We start from the raw sequence: 22,375 nt of genomic DNA, 5'->3' as shown, positions 1-22,375 counted from the left end.
GACCAAATTGCTATTATTTAGTATTCAAGTGGTCATGCATTCTGCCAGAGAAAAATAGAAACAACATATTAAAAGAATAACTTTCTTGTAGAAAATACCTATTCTTTTAACATACACTTATTTATCAGAGCTCAATTATTGGATAAATATCTCTCAGGTTTTGAGTAATCATTTATCAGATCAATTCTGTAGTGGTTTTATCTTTCAACAAACTGAAAATTCGTTCACATTTACAAACTCATTGTTCTGTCAGATATATTCATTCTAAAAAAAAAAAAAAGGAAAGGGAGAAGAAGAAAAGGAAGGAGAGATAGAAAGAGAGGAGACAGAGAGATGCACACACAGAGAACGAGAGACAGAGAATCACTTTCTGAAATATTTCAGTCTGATGTGCAGAAGATCAGGTTATTTTTAAGTGTCTCTGTTGTATAATCCATAGACTGAGCTTCCTGTGTTATTCTATTACAATTTTAACATTTCAGCATCAGTTGGAGTCAATGCCCTGAAACTTCTAGAGGACAATACTTGAATAGCTTTCAGTTTTGAAGACAATATAAAAAGTTTATATAAATAACTGTGAAATACAGAAAAATTGCTCAGTAATTTAGGCTTTCTTCTTGAAAATCTGAGGAAAAAATATTGAAAAATAATAATAGAGGCCTGGATTTTGATTTGACATTGGTTGACAGATTTTTTTCCTTTTAATTTAAGTAAGCATGCAAGCATCGGGGGTCATCTCCTCTCCATGTTTCTACTCTGCTATTGCAGATTTGAACACAATAGCTAATCTGAGAGTGACTTTCTAAGACCAAAGACAAAACAAACTTTAACAAAAGAGAACTCTTTTTTATAAAGACCATCTCAATGACCTCAATGGAATTAAACTACTTTTAGTTTGTTTTAACTTTGAGATTCCTTATTTTTGGCTAACTTAGAGCAAACCAACAAAATGAAGAGTTAATCTTTGAATTTCTTTGGTTTTCCTATGATGCATCTTCCCTGAACAGGCTATGAAATCTCAAACAATGTCAGTCTCAATTATCACCTCTGTATGCTTGTCTTTATGGAAGTCACAATGAATTGTAAAGAGAACCTATGTATCTGGTTACATCTGACTATTTCAGGGATCAAATTCTGATGTCATAGTAGATAGAGATAGAGGCAGTGGCCTACCAAGTACTAAAATTCTACCTATTGGAGGTGTTCTGTACCACATAATGATTCTTAAATAAATCATTTCTCTCTCGGGACATTTGAATATGAGGCATACAGAAAGACAAAGACTATGAAGTAGCTTGGAGGCCAAAAGACATTTGAAATGGATACTATCAGTTTGAATACTTTGTGACTCCTGCTAATAAAGTACTCTGTCCAAAACTGTATTGAATAAGAAAGAAATTAAAATTTTCACATAAGAAATTCAGAACCAGGTGTGGTCTAAGGGAAACATTTCAAGGTTTCAGCTTTACTTCCTGTTGACTCATGTTCTATCCATGGCCTTGTTCTCAACCTGGAAGCAAACTGCCTGCAGCAGTTTAACAAGTCAAATCCACAGACAACAAGATCTGGAACGAGAAGACAGACCATTTCTTCTTTGACTATTCTATCTTTTGTGTGAGAAAAAATCTTTCCAGAACCAGTCCAGACGACTTACTCTCTTGTTTCATTCATTAGTGTTTAGTCAAATAAGCTAATCACAAGCAAAGGGAATAGGATCATCACGATATACTCAATTTAGAAGAGTTATTTGGGGAAGATAGCATTTAGGAGAATCAGCCTCAAGGAAGAAGGCGATATTAAATGTAGAAATAGTAAAAAATAGAAATATCAGAACAAAGTTGAGTCAGTATAAAAAAAAACAATTGTTGCTTTAGCTTGAGAATTTATCAGATTTTTATAAAGCTTTGCTGAGGGTGTGGAAACAATTCTGTTTTTTGAACCTACTTCCCTGTGCATCTTTCCAACAAAACTTTATAAATTAGATTAAATTTTTCATATTCTTTTTAACTTCTAGAGGCTCTAGCACAGTTACGAGCAATACCCCAAAACCCAGACCTTTGCTGACATCTTACTTTTGTCACAAATTACTTTTACATGTCATATTCCTTGAAGCCTGAAGACTTAGCCTAGAGTAAAATATAATTAATTAATATAACTCCTCCACATATGCAATCTGGCCTTGATTAAATCAGAACTTAAATAAAAGTGGTGGATATTTTTCATTTAGGCCTCCCCCCTGAATTGTTAAAGTTACTCTATATTCTTAGTTTGCTATTTGTTTCCTTAGTTTGGAATTGCTTTCCTTAACTGTCATTACTGCAAGACAATCAATAATTATTCCACTTACTACTTTATTATTGTTGATCATTTGCCAATGGTTTTCTTATAACTGCCACCATTGCCAAGGCCACCACAGGAGAGCTCATCTGGGGAAAGCCATTTGCTGTGATTTCAATTCTTTGACCAACTCATTAAAGTGCAACTCCTTTAGCAGTGTAGACTTTTAAAAAGTGTATTAGTTTTCTATTGCTATGTAATAAATTGGCATAGACTTAACACATTAAGATAACACAAATTTATTATCTCAAATGTTATGTGGGTCAGAAATATAGACACAGTGGGCTGACTTTTCTGCGCAGGGTCTCACAAAGCTGTAAATAAAATGTCTTGAGTTGAGTTCTCATCTGAGGCTCAGTGTACTTTTCCAAGCTCACTTGATTATTAGTATAATTAATTTCCTTCTGGCTGTAGAACTCTGGGAAGCTCTTTCTTCAATAACAACAGGAAAATTTCTTTGACTTTCGGAAATCCCAGTTTCTTCTGTTTATATGATTAGGTAAATTACATCGAGGAAAACCATTTTTTTTTTCCTAAGAGAGTGACACTTTATTTTAACATAAAAATAATGCATGCATATGGGTACAAATAAAATAAAAACTACAAAGTAACAGAAAGAGTAAAATAGTCATCAAATATGTTGTAAAATGTGTGTGTGTGTGTGTGTGTGTAAGATGGGAGTGAGTAGAATATAAATATGTAATAAGTTTTCAAACACGTTGTAACTCAAAACAATTTTTTTTTCTTTTACCACAAATTTCTGTTCCCAACAGATGGAAGGGACCAAACCACCCAGGAGGGGCTAGGGAGGAAAAGAAGAGCAGCTAGCTGGCCTCCAGGCACCACATCAAGTCCGTCAGAATGACCATAGTGAACACTGGTCAATGCTGGCCACTTTCATAGGAACCTGGGTTCGTGAACCTTGACCATTCTATCAGCCTCAGTCTCGATCCCAACACCCTCCTAAGTCTACCTGGCAGCCAATATCGTTTTGTTTTCCTCTTATTGTATCAATTATCACCACTCCCATAACTTTTCTGCTCTGTTTTTTCATTCAGGTATAATAGACATGCAACATTATATTAATTTCAGGTGTGCAACATAATTTGATAATTCTATATATCACAAAATTATTCCACAATAAGTCTAGTTAATATCTGTCATCATATGTTAGTTATAGAACTCTTTTCTTGTGATGAGAAATTTTAAGATCTCCTCTTATAGCAACTTTAGAATATGTTACACAGTATTATAACTATAGTCATGTTGTACATTACACCCCCATGACTTATTTATTTTATAACTAGAAGTCTGTACCTTTTGATTCTCTTCACCCATTTTACTTACGCCTGAACCCCCACTTCTGGCAAACGACAATCTGTTCTTTATATCTATGAGTTCGAGGGTTTTTATTTTATTTGTTTATTTATTTTTTAGATTCTACATACAAATGAAATCACACAGTATTCCTTTTTTTTTTTTCTGTCAGATTTATTTCACATAGCATGATGCTCTCAGTGACAATTCATGTTGTAGCAAATGGCAAAGTTTCATTTTTTTTTATGGCTGAATAATATTCTCTTTATATATATATATATTTATCCATTTGTATGGATACATAGGTTATTTTTGTGTTGTGGTTATTGTAAAAGATGCTGCAAAGAATATGAGAATGTTTTATCTATTTTCAAGTTAGTGGTTTCATTTTTTTTCTTTAAATAACTACCCAGAAGTAGAATTGCTAGACCATATAGTACTTCTATTTTTGAGTTTTCGAGTACACTTTATAGTACTTTTCAGAGTGGTTGCACCAATTTATATTCCCACCAATAGTGCACGAGTGTTCCATTTTCTCCACATCCTTGCCAACCTTTATTTCTTGTCTTTTTGGTAATAACCATTCTAACAGGTATAAGGTGAAAGCTCATTGTGGTTTCGATTTGCATTTCTCTAATAATTAGTGATGAGCATTTTTTCATGTACCTGTTGCCCATTAGTATGCTTTCTTTGGGAACAAAAATAAGTTTATTCAGATCCTCTGTCCATTTTTTTAATGGGATATTTTTTTATTTTTTGCAATTGAGTCATAGGAGTACATATATATGGTATTAATCCCTTATCAGATATGTTATTTGCAAATATTTTCTTCTATTCAATAGGTTGCCTTTTCATTTTATTGATGGTTTTCTTTGCTGTGCTGTTAATGTAGTCTCATTTGTTTATTTTTGCCTTTGTTGACATTGTTTTCAGTATTAAATTCAATGTCAAGGAACTTGCTGCCTATGTTTTCTTCTAGGTGTTTTATGGTTTCAGATCTCACATTCAAGTATTTAAAAATTTTTTAGTTAATTTTCATATATGGTGAATCTCCTTTTTTGACATAACTGATTTTGGACCTAATCATGGAAGTCATAATTCATCATATTCATGATCGTAGCTACACTTAATAGGAGAGAATTATAAAAGGTGTGTACACCCGAGGGCATAAATATTGGGGGGCAAATTAAAATTTTGCCTACCACAAAAGACATCCTTTATTTTTTCTTTATAGTTTTTATGTTAGGCAGTTGGGATAAAAAGATAAATGAGAATTTATTTCTCCTCTTAGAGAGCTTATTCTAATTTGAAAAACATATGTAAAGAGATTGAATAAAGACAATGGGATAAGTATTATGATAAAAATAATTATGAAATGCGACAATTCAACAGAGGAAGAATGCTAAGCCAATCTTAGAGAAGAGAAAGAAATGAGACAGGGAAAAGAAGCTGTTAAACACTGACATTATATTGATGAATGTATGTCCTTGTATAGTATGACACATTATTCTATTGTGAATGAAAAAGATTTGGGGGGAAAATTATTAAATTTGTGTTCTTAGCATATTATATCATCTTGATGGTCATGTGAAAGATGGCTTGAAAAAAGAAAAGAGAAAGATGTTAACAGGTTATGTAGTTTTGCATGTCAGGGATAAAAGGAAGTGAAATAGTATAGCAATGTCAGAGATGAGAAAAAGTGCAAGAATGGTAATAGGTTAGGAGGTAAATTTGGGAAAGACTTGGTAATTGCAAATGCTGAGAGAAGAATCTAAGCAAATATATAGTTTCTCATCTTGGCAACTGTGTCCCTAGTGGTATACTAAAAGTAGTAGGAAACACAGGATAATGATTTATGGGCCTAAGATTGAAAAAAAGTACCTAGTACAGTTTGAGAAAGCTGATTTTGAGGTTCTTGTGTGATATGCAAAAGGAAAGTTCAAAAAGCAATTTTATATGTAAACTGAAGCATATATTTGTGTGCGCGTGCATGTGTGTGTGTGTGCGCATGTACATATATACTGCACTAAAAACAATTCAAAGACCTAGACTTTAGAGTCAGCAGCATATGTTTCAGATAATCATATTAAAATTTCCAGGAAGAATATATGGAGTAATAAAAGCAATGAGCCAACAATTGAACAATTGAATCATGGTTAAATGGAGGAAAAAGAATTTTCAAAGGTTTTATAAAAATAATAGTCTAATAGCTAGACTTGAGTGATTAATTGGCTCAAAATATGTCATAGGTTTTATGATTAAAAGTAAAATTATAAAACTTCTAGAAGAAAATCTTTGCAGTCTTGAAATAGATCGATATTTCTTAGGATACAAGCACAAATAATGAAAGAATAATAATAAAATAGAGTTTCTCAAAATTAAAAACTTTTAAAATAACTTTTTAAAAGATATTTTTTAAGGAATGAAAAAGCAAGGCACAAAATGTGGGAAATATTTTTAATGCACATATCTTAAAAAGGGTTTTTATTAAGAATATATGAATAATTCATCATGTAATAATTAACAGATAAATAGACATTTCATAAGAGGAAATTTATAATTGGTCAAGAAGTACATAAAAAGATTATTAGTCACTAGGAAAATAAAGTTAAAATTACAGCAAGATTACAAACTTTTAAAATAGCTAAAATTAACAAGACCAATAATACCAAGAATGGGTAAAAATGTAAAGATACTGAAATTCTTATAACTTTCTAGTAGAAGGAAAAGTAACACAACCAACTTAGATAATTGGGATTTTCTAAGTTCAACACACCCTTACCATATAACTTGGAAATTATATTTACTGGTATCAAAACAACTCTTTTACTAATAGTCAAACACTTAAAACAACCCAACTGTCCATGAACAGGTGAATATATAAACAAAATGTGATATATTCATATGGAATACTATTTAGTAACAAAAAGAAAAGAACTACTAAATCACTCAACACTGTGAATAAATTTTAAAATTTATTTTGCTTAATAAAAGAAGATAGACCCAAAAGTACGTATTATGTTATTTCAGTAAGATAAAATTCAAGACAATAAAAACTGATATATATTGATAATAATTTAATGTTTTTCTGGGAAAGGGATTGGACGGAACTATACATAGTCTTAAAGATGCATGCAGAATGTACCACAGATGATGAAAATGCTCTGTGTCTTGATTATACTTTAAATGGGTGCAATTTATTGTACGTAGGTTAAACAAAGTAAATTGTCACTGAAAAATTTTTTTTAGAAAAAGAATAGGGATAAAAGTATACAGTTTTACTAAGTCAAAAAAACAATTAAAAAATAATAAAACTTTCAAAATTTGATTCAGGAAAAGAGGAAATAGAGATTAGTGTGGTGAGTAAGCAAATCCTCATTTTGCATTGCTCATATCAAAAATTAACAGATTGATAAATATATATATTTTTAGACAGATAATGATTATAAAAATATTGCTCTGAAGCGCAAGATTGAAATGAATGCTTAATAGAGTAATAGACCACACTTATATTATTATTTGTTTGTTTTTAATAGGCTCTTCATTTCCATTTAACCTTTTTTTCCATGAGTCTTATATGATTTTAAAATGCTTTACTCTCAACTAGTGCTTCCAGACATTGTGCATGCCTTTTCTTGCTTTCTTTCTTGAGTAGCACTGGGCATTCACCCACACCGTTTGTGTCTTGTTTTGATTAAAGAGGATTAATCCTGGCTGTCCAGAGATCTGAACAACAACCCCCAGTAAACGTTATTATTTTTCCCAAGAGGGCTTATAAGGTATTGTATGCAAATAAGATTCCATGTAGCCTTCTCTCTGTAACCTTGTGTTTGCTCATAAGAGCTATATCCCTTTCCTCTCCCAAGTTACAAGAGCCCTCTTCAATGCATTAAACCATGGAAATTCCAACGCGCCAAAGACAAAAAGGCAAGAGAGGTGTTGTAGATCTGAGCAAAAGCAATGGTTTAGTCTACACATGCAAGAATATAGTTGGATCATAAGAATTTGATTTAACCAAACGTGTAATCATATGATGTAAGAATGTAAGAATGATGAAGAAACATATTGGGTCCAATATGGTTAAAGTGTTTTTCCATGCCCCTAAATACCCTTTGTTTTTCAGTCGTTAAACATCAATTGTTATTAGAAATTAGTTTTTCAGCTTTAATGTATATTCTTGTCTAAATTTCATAAAAATACCCAAGTTTCGAATGCTCAGAAAAGTGTGGGTTCATTTCTTTTATTGAGCTTCCTAAATGATTATTTTTTAACCATTTTTGATATGTATAAGCCCCTGAAATTCTTCCAAAATCCCCAATAATGTCAAGAATGCCAAAATGCTAGCAATCATTCTGTCTGGAACTAAAAGTAAGGGTTGGGGGGAGGCAAAAAGTCTAAATGTGTTAAGCTGTAATAAAATTTTAAAACTCAAAAATACTGATTTTAACATAAAAATTTTAAGCAACTATCCATTGTAAAGAAATTATTTCTGAGTTCATTTCTACATTTTAATAAAAATAAAATAGATAAATTGATCAAGTGATAGTTCAACATTAGAAAGAATAACTCCTATGTATAGGTTTTAATCTATGGGTATAAATTCCAACTGAATGAAAAATTATGTCTAAGAATGAATAAAGAGACCTTTAATGGTTATTGATATTCTTTAAAATGATGTTAATTAAAACCTTGGAGGAAATATCTATGTCTTTGTTCTGACTCAGTGGTGGTACCTGAGAAGAGTATCGTCAACTAGTATTTAGATTTACTATTGAAAAAGATGAAAGGTTCTGGTGGTATCAATTAATTACAAATTTTATTTAATTTATCTTTTAAAAAAAATCTTTGACCCTCAAAACCTAGCCAAGTGTCTGACACACAAAGGTCTAATGACACAATAAATGCCTGATGAATTACTAAATGAATAAATGAAATCAAACCCCTTTAATGTTTTTTTAACTCAAAATTATTCATATCTAAATTATTCTCTAAAATAACTTAAGTACCATCAGTAATCATAACAGCTTTTATAAAACTTAGAACTACATGGAATAAAGATAATTTTTTAAAAAGTTCCTACTTGCCCGAATAGGTCAGTGGAGCACAAGTTTTCAAAGTCAAAATCCAAGGATGCTGAATCAACCAATTATTCTACACAAATTACCTTTTCATTCTTCACGTGAAATGAATACTGTAATAATACTGATAACAAAAATACAATTAAGAAGTTATACTCTATATTTTGTCTACATTTTAAATATCCAGATAATTTGAATGCAAGAAGATGACTATTTTACTTAGCATTTGCAATGATTGGCTTTTTAGAAATAGCCAATGAAAGAGACTTAATATAGTGGGGGGTTAAGAAAAAGTAGATTATTAAATCTTCAGTTTATAAATTGCTAATCCCTTCTATTGAAGAATCTGCACAATTTTTATCAGAAGTTTTTAAAGAATTAAATCACAAGGGGCAGGATTTTCATTATCTCCTTTTCAATATTCAAAATGAAGAAATTATTTATAAATTTTATTGCAGACACTTTGACTACATTAAAAAAAATCTTTCTGAAAGGTGAATCAGTCGACTGATAAGCTTTCCATAAGGAATATATTTTAAATTAGGACTTAGATTTATCTACGGCATAACTTTAATATAGAAATGCAAATTTGCAGATTTCTTAAATCTTGTTGAATTAATATGGCTGTGAGAATATTTTTCTCTCTGGGTATATTTAAATATGTCAATTTCATGTAAATGTCCATCTTGTTTTCATTTTCAATAGTAGAATAGAGAAATATAGCATTGTACAAATCAATAACAAATCTCCAAAATAATCACAATTGGGAAAAGAATCAGCCTAATAATAAAGTAAGATGTCTACATACTAGGTAAAATGGCATTGGCTGTGGTTAAATGTCACCTTTATTTTTGTAGGCACAGAGTCGAAAAATAGGAGATAGAGATATTCATAAATTCACCTGCTGAATATACAGATATAATTGAGAAAAACATATTCAGGGACAATCCATGAAAACCTTTTGAGCTTTAATCATACATGGATAATAGAAACTCGGTCACAGAGTTCATGAAGTGAGATTGTGATTTAATTCGAAAATACAGAATAGGAGGCTTATACAAGACAGTCATTGATTCAGGTCCTAAAGACTCATAACCAAAGACACTACTCTGCAGTTTTGCCCAGTGATATTTTTATGTATATGCATGTTGTATGCTAAATTCATTCTGTCCCTGGGTATCTTGCCTAAAGACATATGTGATTTTTCAGTTCATCTTTATACTCTGTGAGCTGTGCAATTTCTTCCTAATAAAATACTGTTTTTGCTTAAGTTATCATACATTTTATTTAAGTTAGCCAGAGTTTGTTTCTGATTGCTACCAAATAACTATGATGGATATCAAAGTCAGTAGCAGAAATAGGTTGTGGGTATCATAGTCTTAGAAATGTGCAGTGTTTGGAATTGGTTATTGGATTAAAAAGAACTAAAAGACTAAAATTTTGGTTTATATTTTATTACTTCCTTTGTTGACCTACAACTATCTGTTTACTAAATATTAACTTCAGGTATCAATTTTTTGCATCAGAATCTTTCATTTGCTATTATTAGAGATCGACTACTTTATATGAAATTGTAATTAATTATAAGGAAACTGTATAATTTGTAGAATTTAGGTGAAAAGTTTGACCATATAGACCAGAGGAGAAACAGGATCTAGCATGCTGTCTTAACCAAGCATAAATTCTTTTCTGATATGTACCTTTTGGCTCGTTATTGGAAATTTTTGAAGACTAAATGCTTGATAATAGAATATAGGAGAGTAAAAAGTTTTTCTCGACTAGATCTTAAAATTAAACTGAAAGAGATAGGTTAACAAGAGAAAAACATACAAATTTTATTGAATTTTTACATATATGTAGGAGCCTTCACAAGAGAATGAAGACCAAAAAAAGTGATCATACCAGAAAGATTTAATATTTTTTGGACAACAAAACAAAACAAAACAAAAACAGTAAATTTGTGAAAAATTGACAAGAAAATGGGTTCTGTACTAGAGAAAGTATATGATGAAGAAGTAATTAGTAAGTTAAGGGTTAGTTTAACAAGATTTATTTACATTTATCTCTTGGACCCAAATTTCCTGTCTCTAGTGATAAGAATGTCCTTCTTCCTCCTGGTACAAGGAGAATACTTTCACCTGGGAGTTTTATGACATGTTTCAGGGAAGAAGGCATGTGGGTGGGTTAGGTGCCCGAGCAGCCTCCTTGTTTCTGCCCTTGTTGTAAAATTCTTTCAGCTTAAGCTCATTAATATGCTGTATTTGGGGGTAGCTTGTCTTGAACCCATCAAGAACATCAGGAAATGTTCCTTGTAAACTAGGTACTATCAAATGAACTCAACAGCATCACAAGAATAAGAGGGTTAGACCCAAATAACCTTAAAGGCAGGAATGTGAATGAGAAAATTGCTCACTCTAAATATGCACTATTTTCATATTGCCACTTGTCCCACAACCTGCAACTACAGTCCCTTGGAGAGTTTCCTATGATTGCATGATTGAGAGTGAAAAACCTACATTTATAAAGGCCCAATAAGCTATACCAACTCTAACTGGAAGTCAGTTGCTTAGATCTTACAGTTTCACCAAGGAATAACCTTTAAAATCTAAGGAAAGTAATATTCTTCCAGTGTACATATATTTGTATGTTCATTTGTTTTCTTCTTTGCCAGAAAAGTGAAATGCCCATGTCCAATTAGATGTTAAGAACTGTGGAAGGAGCAAGATGGGAGGATTAATGACAAGAAGATTTGGGAATGAGAATTTGGACCTCTAAGAATAGTTCTGGAGTGTGAAAATGTCTGTGCTTGATTTGATCACTCATCAAATCCTTTCCATTAAATCCCCACCCCCACCCCACATCCCCATAAAAGAAGAGGCTTTTAGTAATCAGGCAACTGGGCAAAATTTCTCTGCATATTGTCAATCTCTTCACTAAACCAGAAGATCAATTAATTGTTTAATGGGCATATCACAAAGTAACTATTCAAAAAAGGCCATACGTAGATTGAAAATACATGTAATTTCCTTCAACTCTGACCTGTTTATTCTCACTGCTAAGCTTTTGATTTTCTAGGAATAGAAACCAATTTTAAGTCTCTTTTATGTCAAAACTCTTTTAGAATATCTGGTATTGGGCTGACTAATTGAATGAGGCAGAAATTTGCCCTTATTGGAACAGTTTGTTAGAATCACTTAGATTACTCTGAATTTGGATTTGTTTGTATCAATTTGAATATTGTCCTCTCCTCCCCCACCCAAATTATGTCTATCCAGGACTTCAGAATGTTATCTCATTTAAGTTCACGTGCAATTAGTAATTAGTACTGGATTAGAGCGGGCCCTAAATCTAATATGATGGGTATCTTTATAAAAAGAGGGAAATTTGAACACAAACTGATATTCTCATTTATGATAAGGAATATATATTTGGTCTTCTTCCACGATTTTGGCACAAAGCTCCTGAACTCTTGTAATTTCATATATAATTTCAGCCATAGAAACATTTTTAAAAATAACACTTTAGTTTTGTTCCCAATTCCTGGAATAGCTCTAGAGCAATAAAGGTGAAATGGGTGTCTTTTTGTACTATTAAAACAAAGCATTTATGTTATAATGCTTTTCAGTGACATCTGCATTTATGTTAATAAGGTGACCTTTGGAAAGCACCTAAGGGTGATTGCCAGAGGAACCAATAGTGCGAATTTGGGGTTGGAGTCTTTAGTCCCTCTCCTAGGGGGAGGGGCTGAAGGTTGACTTAACTGTCAATGATCAACGGCTTAATGAAGCATGCCTAAGTAATGCTGGCTTCATTAGCATCCTCAAAAGACCATCTTTGAATTGGTGAACAAGTGGAGGTACTAGGAGAGTGGCACTTACAGAGGGTGTAGAAGTGCTACAGCCCTTCCCATATACTGCTCCCTATCCATCTCTTCCATCTGGCTGTTCTTGGTTGTATCCTTTTATAAATAACCCTCATCCAGTAAGTTAACAGTTTCCCTGAGTTCTGAGAGCTGCTCTAGCAAATTAATTGAACCTGGGAAGGGGGTTATAGGAACCTCCTATTTATATCCAGTCAGTGAGAATCACCTGTACTTGTTATTGGCATCTGAAGGGGTAAGAGGATAAAGGACCATTTTGTGGGACTGACCCCTCAAGCTGTGGACTCTGATTCTAACTCCAGGAGATAGTGTTAGAATTTAGTTAAATTGTAGGATAGCCAGATGGTGTCTGGAGAATCTGAGAATTTCATGGTTTGGAAACTACCCTCCAACATACACGCACACATTTGGCAGTCATTTGTGCTGTTGTGAGCATAGTGTGAGAGTAGAAGAGACACAGAGGAGTGTTTTGTTTTGTTACTTTATAGATGCACAGACACAGAGAGAGAAAACCGCGTGAAGAGGGAGACAGAGATTGAATGATGATGCATCTATAGCCAGGGAACAACAAGGATTTCTGGCAACACCAGAAACTAAGAGAAAGGCATGAAACAGATTCTTATTGAGAAACTTTAGAGAGCATGGCCCTGCCAACATCACCTTCGTTTCAGACTTTTAGCCTCTAGAACTGCAAGAGAATAAATCTCTTAGTTTTAAACTACCCTCTTTGTGGGGTTTTGTTATGGCAACCCAAAGAAACTAATACAGTTCCCTTCACATCATGTGGAAAGAAGCACAAAAGTCATTTGGTTCTCAAAGGATTTATTGTAATGGCTGGGTTGTTGTTTCTTACTGGAGAAGCACTGAATGCCTTTTCAGTCATGATGGGTTAGTGTGATAAGATTAAAAAAGGGTGCATTGGGCACATTCTTTTTTTGTGGAAATTGTAGAAATAAGCATAAAAAGTATTTTCAATGTATATTATATAATGCTGTGTATAAAATGAAAAGATAATTGGTTTATTTGCTTTCCAAAGATAATTTGATGGTATAAAATTTTAAATTGTATTACCTTTTCTGACAAGAGTTAGATTCCATGCTTTCAACTGTATTCCATTGAAGTTAAAAAGTTTTAATGTAGAATGAAAACTTAGCAGAACAACTAAGTGACAAAACAGATGGCAAAGAAACACGTAAAATTACAAGTAAGTTTTAGAATAATAGAAACTAACTATAGAGAAGTTGCTGGAACAAATGGTAGTCAAAATAAAATAAAAGCTGCATTTTACACAACATAATGCAGGCATTTAATAACTGTGAGTGTGTTTGCATTATTGCTTTTTCTCTTGCTACCATTAATGTTATTAATTTATGAATCACTGCAAACTTAGAAAATATATGGTAATTGTAAAGCTTAATTAAACTATGCAAAGTGCTACCAGAGTAAATGAATAAGTAAAACTTACAAGTTCATTATATGAAAACCTCAGCAGTTCTATTTTGTTAAAATCCATAGTAGTAGGTTTTTTTAATAGATAAATTTCTGTGTTTTTCTACATCATATATGGTATTAGTCTCACGATTTATATAACCATAACCAAGGTAATCAAAAATATGTATTTAACACATTGCTATATATTTGTCCTAGGTTCTACAGAAATTAAAGCAAATCAAAGATTGTTTGATTAAAATATTTCGGAAAGAAAAAAGTGAATTAGAATTTAAACATTATCAAAGATTTCTACATTTCATTACTAAACTGTGTTTTCTTAGAAAAAACATTTCAAGAAAAATTAAATTACAGGTCTATTTATAATTTAAAATATCATCTCCCCAAAGATACAATTATAGTGTAGCAAATTACTTATTATAAAAATACTTCATATCTAATGAATACTTTCTATGTGTAGGGCACTGTGCTAAACTCTTATTTTATATATATATTTATATAATGTATAAATATATAATCTCACATTCACTGTCCAAAAGAGAATTACTGATATCCTCATTTTGCCAGAGGAAACATTGGCATAGGGAGGTTAAAATGACCTCTCCAAGTTCACATGAAATTGAAATAACATTTATTAATATTAACTGGTTATATATGTAAAAAAATTTCCCACAAAACTCATAATCTAACATGACATTTCTCCAAGTGTGTTCTTTTTTTCCATTAGAAAATATTAGGTACTATAAGAGAAAGAACTGTATGCACACAAAATTCAAGAGATGTTGGGCTAGGAACTAAGGATGCAATAATGACAGAGACACACATAATATTTACTGCTGGAGAAGTCATATATAACGTATTTCTTCAGAATTACAAGGTGTAATTTAAACATATAAAAAGTAATCTCAGGGGTGTTTTGGGGAAAATGACATCTAAGGTTTCTGGTATAAAATCAGTAGAAGAATGAATTGCTTAACTGAAGAGAAGGGAAGATGTTTAAACAGAAATACATCATGTGCAAAGATGCTGAGGCAATAGAGACAATGGTAGATTCAGGTAATTATGAAAAATTTAGTATAGCTAGATTAAGAAGAGTGAAAAGACACTGAAAGATGGTAAGCCTAATGAACTTGACAGAGTCCGAGATTTATTGAGATCTGATAAAGATTTTGGATTTTATTCTAAGTCTAATTAGACAATAAAAAGTTTTTAGCAAATGTACCAATTTTTATACCAATAAAAATTATCCATTATATAAAGATAAAGAACAGTTGCCACTTAGCTTATAATTCACTTTACTAATACAGGTTATATTTACTCTGCCTCAAAGGTATGTTGTGAATCTATTTGCTTTTCCCTATGTTTATTTCTACCACTCTGGTCTAAACTACCATCAATCCTTTCTCAACTTTATTATATCAATTGCTTGCTAACTACTCTGCTACCACTTCTCATCATCTACAATTTCTAATATTAAACCCTAAAGATTATTTCAACACATAAATCAGATTATACCCCTTCCCTGTTTAATTTAAACACCTGCAGTGACTGTCCATTGCTAATAAAGTACCAATGCTTCACCATGATCATTAAGACCTTTCATGCTTTTGTTTCTAACTAATACTCTGATTTTGCCCACTCTTATTTTAAAATTTGTGTGCTTACTATTCTCTATGTATGTTTTCTCTTTAGCTACTTTGTGGTATAGGTATTCCAAGGGCAAAGGGAGGAGCAGATCAAAATTTATTTTCCATCAAATAATATAAGATTGGATGTAGTTCTATAGTGTAGCAGTTAGCACATCTGCTTTACATGCAGAAGGTCCTGAGTTTGTGCCCCAGTGGAGCCACAGTCCATGGCCCATGGCCATGCCACACTGAACAAGACTGATGTCTGATCTCAGAAGCTAAGAAGAGTTGGGCCTGGTTAGTACTTGGATGGAAGACCACCTAGGAAAACCAGGTACTGTAGGCATAAATAATAATAATAATAATATAAGATTTATAAAGTTGTTGCTTTTTCTAGTTATATAATCTCTCAGCTTTCTAGAACTCTGTAAGAAGTACCTAGATAACTCAAAATTCCAAAAACTCAAAAATTTAATTAGAAAACACAAAGGTTGGCACCTGTTTTTTCTCAGAGGGCAAAACAAATTTGGGAGTTGGAAAATACATAAAATTTATAATCATCTCGAATTTCTATTTTTTCTATGTAAATTATATGTATAGGAAGAAATCTGACTATTTCTTTTTAAGTGAAAATTAAGAACCTTAATTCATTAGTGAATGAGATATTAATACTGAGACACTTTCCAGTGTCCTTGTTAATTACGATGCTTTACTCTTAGGACTTTAAAAAATGTTGTGTAAAACAATAGATGGATTGCTAATGTCCTTGAATATGTCTCTCTATAGTTGATGCTGTGATCGGGTGTGGTTCCCAAGTTGATTACTCAGTCTAAGTAGCACATTCTGTAAATAGCAAGCTAACACCATCTGCACGGGCTATGTTTTTGATTGTTCATAAGCTACAGGAAATCAACACTGCCCTAATTTCCTACATAATTCAATACAGTGGAAGCCAAGGGAATACAAGCTAATGTGACCTTTAAATACATTCTTATGATATTAAGCTTCAGATGAACAAATTTTGCGAGAGGTAGACTGCCCTTTAATATCAGGAATATGCATCTTTTGTGGATTAGTAAATAAGCTTAGCAATTTTGGAATTTTTAGTCTTAGCAATAGGAATTAGTTAAAATTCACAGAATATATTTATGCATATCTTATAAAGTTTAAAATTGTAAAGACTATTCTAAAGTAATTACAACCTAGTCATCTAGATTGGTGCCCAAATTTAATATAATAAGCTTATAGTGTTACTTTTTATAATATTACAGTAGATGCTCATAATTCCTGAGAAATATGTTCCAAAATCCCCAGTGAATGCTAAAAAAATGATGATACTAAACCCTATATATACTGCTTTTTACTATACATACCTGCCTATGACAAAATTTAATTTATAAATTAAGCACAATGAAAGATTAAAAATAACTAATAATACAGTAAAATAGTTTATAACAATGTATATAATAAAATTTGTGAGTATGGTTTCTCTCTCAAAATATTTTACTTTACTATACACCCCTTCTCATGGTATGAGATAATACAACAGCTGTGTGATGAGATAAACCGAGGTGAATGATGTAAGCATTCCTATGTAGTGTTAAACTACTTTGAGTATTACTTGAACTCAAGTACTGTGAGATACTGAGACAGTTGATCTGATAACTGAGATGGCTGCTAAATGACTAAAGTGAAGGTAGCATATACAGCATGAAAACACTGGACAAAGAGATAATTCACGTTCTAGGCTGGACAGGGCAAGATAGCATGAGATTTCACTATGCTACTAAGAGAGCTGTGCAATTTAAAACTTACAAATTGTTTATTTCTGGAATTTCCCATGAATATTTTCAAGCCAAGGTTGACTGATATTAACTGAAACCATGGAAAGCAAATCCACAGATAAAGAGGGACTACTGTTATTTCTAATAATTCTGTATTGATACTTAACTGTAAGATTCTTCTTAGTTTTTTTAGAAGCTCTTACATTTTCTCAGCATTGCATTATAAATCTATAAATTTGATGCATAAATACAGTAGTTGCAATGACCACTTAACTGCATGTAAAAATGTCTAAACCTGAGGATGAATTTTCTAAGGAAATGTTGGTAATATTGATGGGCCAATGTCTATGGCAATAATGTTGTTTTCCATTATTGGAAAAAAAGAAACAAACAAACAAAAAAATGTCCAAACCACTCAAATGATATCTAAAGACCTCTCAGGGATAGCTGGAACTTCAAAAGTAGGAAACACCAGAAAATCACTTACATTTCTAGGTAAATATATTTTAATAACACAATGAAAAAGAACCGCATGTTTGAGAGAAAAAATTGGGCCACTTTTCTATCTAGATAGAAGGAAATAATAGCACATTTATCTCAATTCTAAAATGAGCACATGGCAACAACTACATATTTTCTCTCTATTGAAAAAAAATATGTGTTTTTTTTTTACTGTGAATCCTGTGAATTGTCTAATCTAGCATAAAATTTTAAACAGTTCTATCAAAATGCTGTTATTGCATTGGCAAGGCAATTTTTTCTGGTGATGACAAAAAAAAAAAGAAAACCTGAGAAATTCTGATTTAGGTTTATAAATATTAGTGATTATATGAGAGAGTTGATTTTTTTAATTCATATGTATCTCAAAATTGTGCCACATAGAGGTTCAGAGATAAGAGATTGTCTCTAAATCTAATAGGGTGATCATTTAGCAGTCATATTTATATCCAGATTCTGCTTTCTAACTTTGGCTGATTGCAGCAGCAGCAAGTTCTCTGTAAAAGCTTAAATCATCAAATTCTACCCCTGGGCAAATTTGGGAAGGGAGTTTAGCAGCATACCTTATGTAGCTAGAACTATAGTGTGTAGACTTTTGAACTCCAGGATGGCCATATTGTATTTTTTTCATGAGGAGAGAATCATGGACAGTTAGTCTACAAAGATGGAGAATATTGAAATAGTTGAAGAAAAAAATAATAAACACAATGGAGAGAAAAATCTCCCTTGGCCTCTGTCAGAATTTCAGATCTTTGTTCTGTTTTTTTTTCCTGATGATTTGCTGTACTCCAGGCCCTGGTTTCATTAAACATTTCTAAATCTTTATATTAAAATCCTCATTTTTCTTTAATCCAGCTTGTATTGTTTTTCCTTAATTGCAATCAAAGTAGTTAACTAATATAAAAACATTTTAGTAAAGACAAAATTCAAATCTATAATTATAGCACAGATGCTAAGCGGTAAAGAAAGCACATAGATGATATTATATACTAAACTAAGCTAGAAGCAATGAGGAGTGTTGGGGTAGTGTCAAATAGAGATAAAAATAGGAAAACATTCCTGGAGTAACAGTTGTCATGAATTTGATGCTTGGCTCATATGCTAAGAAACATAGCAAAAAAAAAAAAAAAAAATCAAAACAAAACAAAAAAGCAGGCACAAGAAAATATACATAAGGCCAGAGAGTGTATATGCTTGATATATACCAGATTTGAAGCTCTCTGATTTTATAATGTATGTCTGGAGAAAGACTTCCAGGTAACAATTATCCTGAATCAGAGGGGTTAGTTGTGCCTAGGGTAAAATGAGGGAAGCATAAACAGACACATACGTACTTGCGCGCGCACACACACACACACACACACACACACACACACACACACACACTCCTGTTTGCCAGGGCATCAAGCCAGTTTCCAGAATGGTGGATGTATTGCTATTTCTTTGAGATACTGCAGATATACAAAACATTTAGGTCAGCATAGGTGTTATCAATAGAAAATAAAATGCCTACTAACTTCTTTAAGATAAAGTTTGCCCTGATGCTAAGAAAAGTAAAAATCTCTCTTTAAAAAAAAAAAAAAAACATATTAGCCAAGCTTTGTAAAGAATGTGATTTCTGTAACAGTTCTATACAGTATTGTTTCCTTACTCAAGGGGGATATGTTCCAAGACCCCCGGTGGATGCCCAAAACCTTGAAGAGTACCTTATCCTATATACTATGTTTTTCTATACATACATACCTATGATAAGTTTTAATTATAAATTAGGAATATTAAGAGATTAACACAATAATGATAAAACAGAACAATTATAACAATATACTATAATAAAAGTTATATGAATGTGCCTACTCATTTTGGGTGATCCCTTGCTGAGGTCTTCATATAGGCTTATGTTTTCTGGTACAACACATTGCCATAAATCAGAACAGAGTCCATGTTCATATCTTCCATCCACAAATTTAATACCTTCTTTTTTTATCTTATCTAAGCATTTATCCACCGTGGACGTAACTTTTGCAGTTTGAGGTGTTACAGCAAAACTAGCATGAACATCTTTTTTCTTTTTCATAATTTTACAGACAAAAGATTTATACTTTAGATCATACCAACCTCAACATACAATTGTTCTTCCTGATTAAGTCAAGAATTATCACTTTAAAGAAGAACTCTATGACTCTTCTTTAGCATATCCGAATTGCCAGCATCACTACTTTTGTCCTTTAGGTTCATCGTATGTAAAATAAGAGTTGCTTGAACACAGACTCTACAATATCACAACAGTGATTCTGATGATAACCTAAAAGGTGGGTAGCTTATACAAGTGTGATACACTGGACAAATGGATGATTAACATGCCAGGCACAATGAAATGATATGGTACCAAGATATCATCAACTACTCGGAACAGTGCACAAATTAAAACTTATGAACTATTTATTTCTGGAATTTTTTATTTAATATTTTTAGGTGGTGTTTGACTACAAGTAACTGAAACCTGAGAAAGTGAAACCACAGATAAGGGAGTATTACTATACTTAAAAATCCACCTACTTCTGTTAGCTGTCGATTCTCTTTGCCTTTAGGTTTTCTAATTAGTTGGTCATTGTGACCAAATTTTCCTCCAGAAATTATATGGACTCAAGTTAGGTTCCATCAAGTCTGCTATTATCCAAAGGTATCTGTTTTAAATGTCTGGATGTCACATCATCAAAATCAATCACTACTTCTTATTTTTATTAATAAAAATGTAATGTCACAGGAACATCAAAAGCAAAGTGAGGTGGCTTTTATAATTCTGTCAAATCTTATCATGTTTTTTGTCCCTTTTGATATGAATATATTGTTTGGAGACCAGAAATTTCATTCTCAGAAGAAATGTGGATAAAAAAACAATTCGACAAATTTTAAAAACATCCAAAAAAAGACAAAAACAAGAAAAAGAATAAACATATTTAAATGATTTGAGGGTATACACATCTTCCTCATCATCTGTGGAGTTAACCAAATGGTTGACCCCATGAAATTCAAAATGCTGAAACCATCCCCAACATGCAGATGTTCTCATCATTCATGTAAAAATTAACCTGATGTGGAGAAATATATGCAGATCCATAATTTGCAATATTATTAGCTTATATATCAGATTTTAGATTAAAAAATTTTAATCTGAAACATTCTTAGATATTATTTTTTAGTTTCCTCATTTTACCAAAAATGCAATGGAAGCTTAGAGAGGTTAAGATATTTTTACAATTTTCTATGTTTTCTGGTCTGCCAGAAGTAACAACTTACGCTCCAGCTATGTCATTTCTGGACTTCTATAATCTTCTTAATATCTGCCTTCTTCAGTGATCTCTCTCTCTCTCTCTCTCTCTCTCTCTCTCTCTCTCTCTCTCTCTTTCTACTAATAAGCATAGCTATAGCATAATTAGCACAAATTAAAATTAATGTCTCACTGTCCGTAAAACTTCTTACAGTATATCTCCTCTATTGTATGCTACCCAGAAGTACAATTAACCTATTTTATGTTTGCTTTGATGCTGCTACTTCAGAAGTCTGCAGTATTCAAAATCACCTCCAAAATAAAACTAAACCACTTTTTTTAAGGCTGGAATTAGATCGCTTTCTAAATAACCATTCATTTTCATCTGCCTTCAATAGCACCTCTAGTCTTTGACTACCTCTCCACAACTTACTTCATCTCCAAACATAACACCATTCTTTTTTGAAACAACTGAATATTTCCTTCAGATATATTCAGCTATGGCCCTGCTGAATCTGTCTTTTCTGTTCTTACCAATTTATATTAGATTTATTTATTCTTAGGAAAAAACTGGTAAAGATAGCCCTTCATTTATATATTTTCACCAATAATGGAGCTCAAGTGTAATACTCTAGCCATATGATTGAAACACCTCATGAAACTCCATAGTTTGTAAAACACAGTTTTTCTTCACGTCAAGTAAAGGTGCCAGTACAATAACAGACATCACGACTTTAATGTTATTGGTACCATTAACCAAACTCTACCTAACTAAAGAATGCGTCACTCCATAATGGCTGTAGAGTGTTTTTGTTTGCGATTTTTGTTGTTGTTTGGTTGTATTCCTCTGTTCATTTTGAATGTGCGTGTGTGTGTGTCTGTGTGTGTATTAGTTGTAGACATATGATAAACCTAAAAAAGAAATGTCTCTGTACGTTTATGTCACCTAAATTCTAAATTATCAGACAGCCATGCCAGGCATTACTTTCCAAACTTCCTCTAGTTGCTTTGGCAATTTCAGACCTAGTAGTTGTTCTTGCTACAAAACAAGTGAAAAAACAATTTTAAAAAATTCCCACTGTCATCCCACCATCACACACATATATCAGTCTTTGTGTGTGTGTGTGTGGGTGTGC

This window comes from Rousettus aegyptiacus, unplaced genomic scaffold, assembly GCF_014176215.1.
Source record: "Rousettus aegyptiacus isolate mRouAeg1 unplaced genomic scaffold, mRouAeg1.p scaffold_m13_p_1, whole genome shotgun sequence".
Taxonomy (NCBI): domain Eukaryota; kingdom Metazoa; phylum Chordata; class Mammalia; order Chiroptera; family Pteropodidae; genus Rousettus; species Rousettus aegyptiacus.
Note: the sequence above shows the minus strand (reverse complement) of the source record.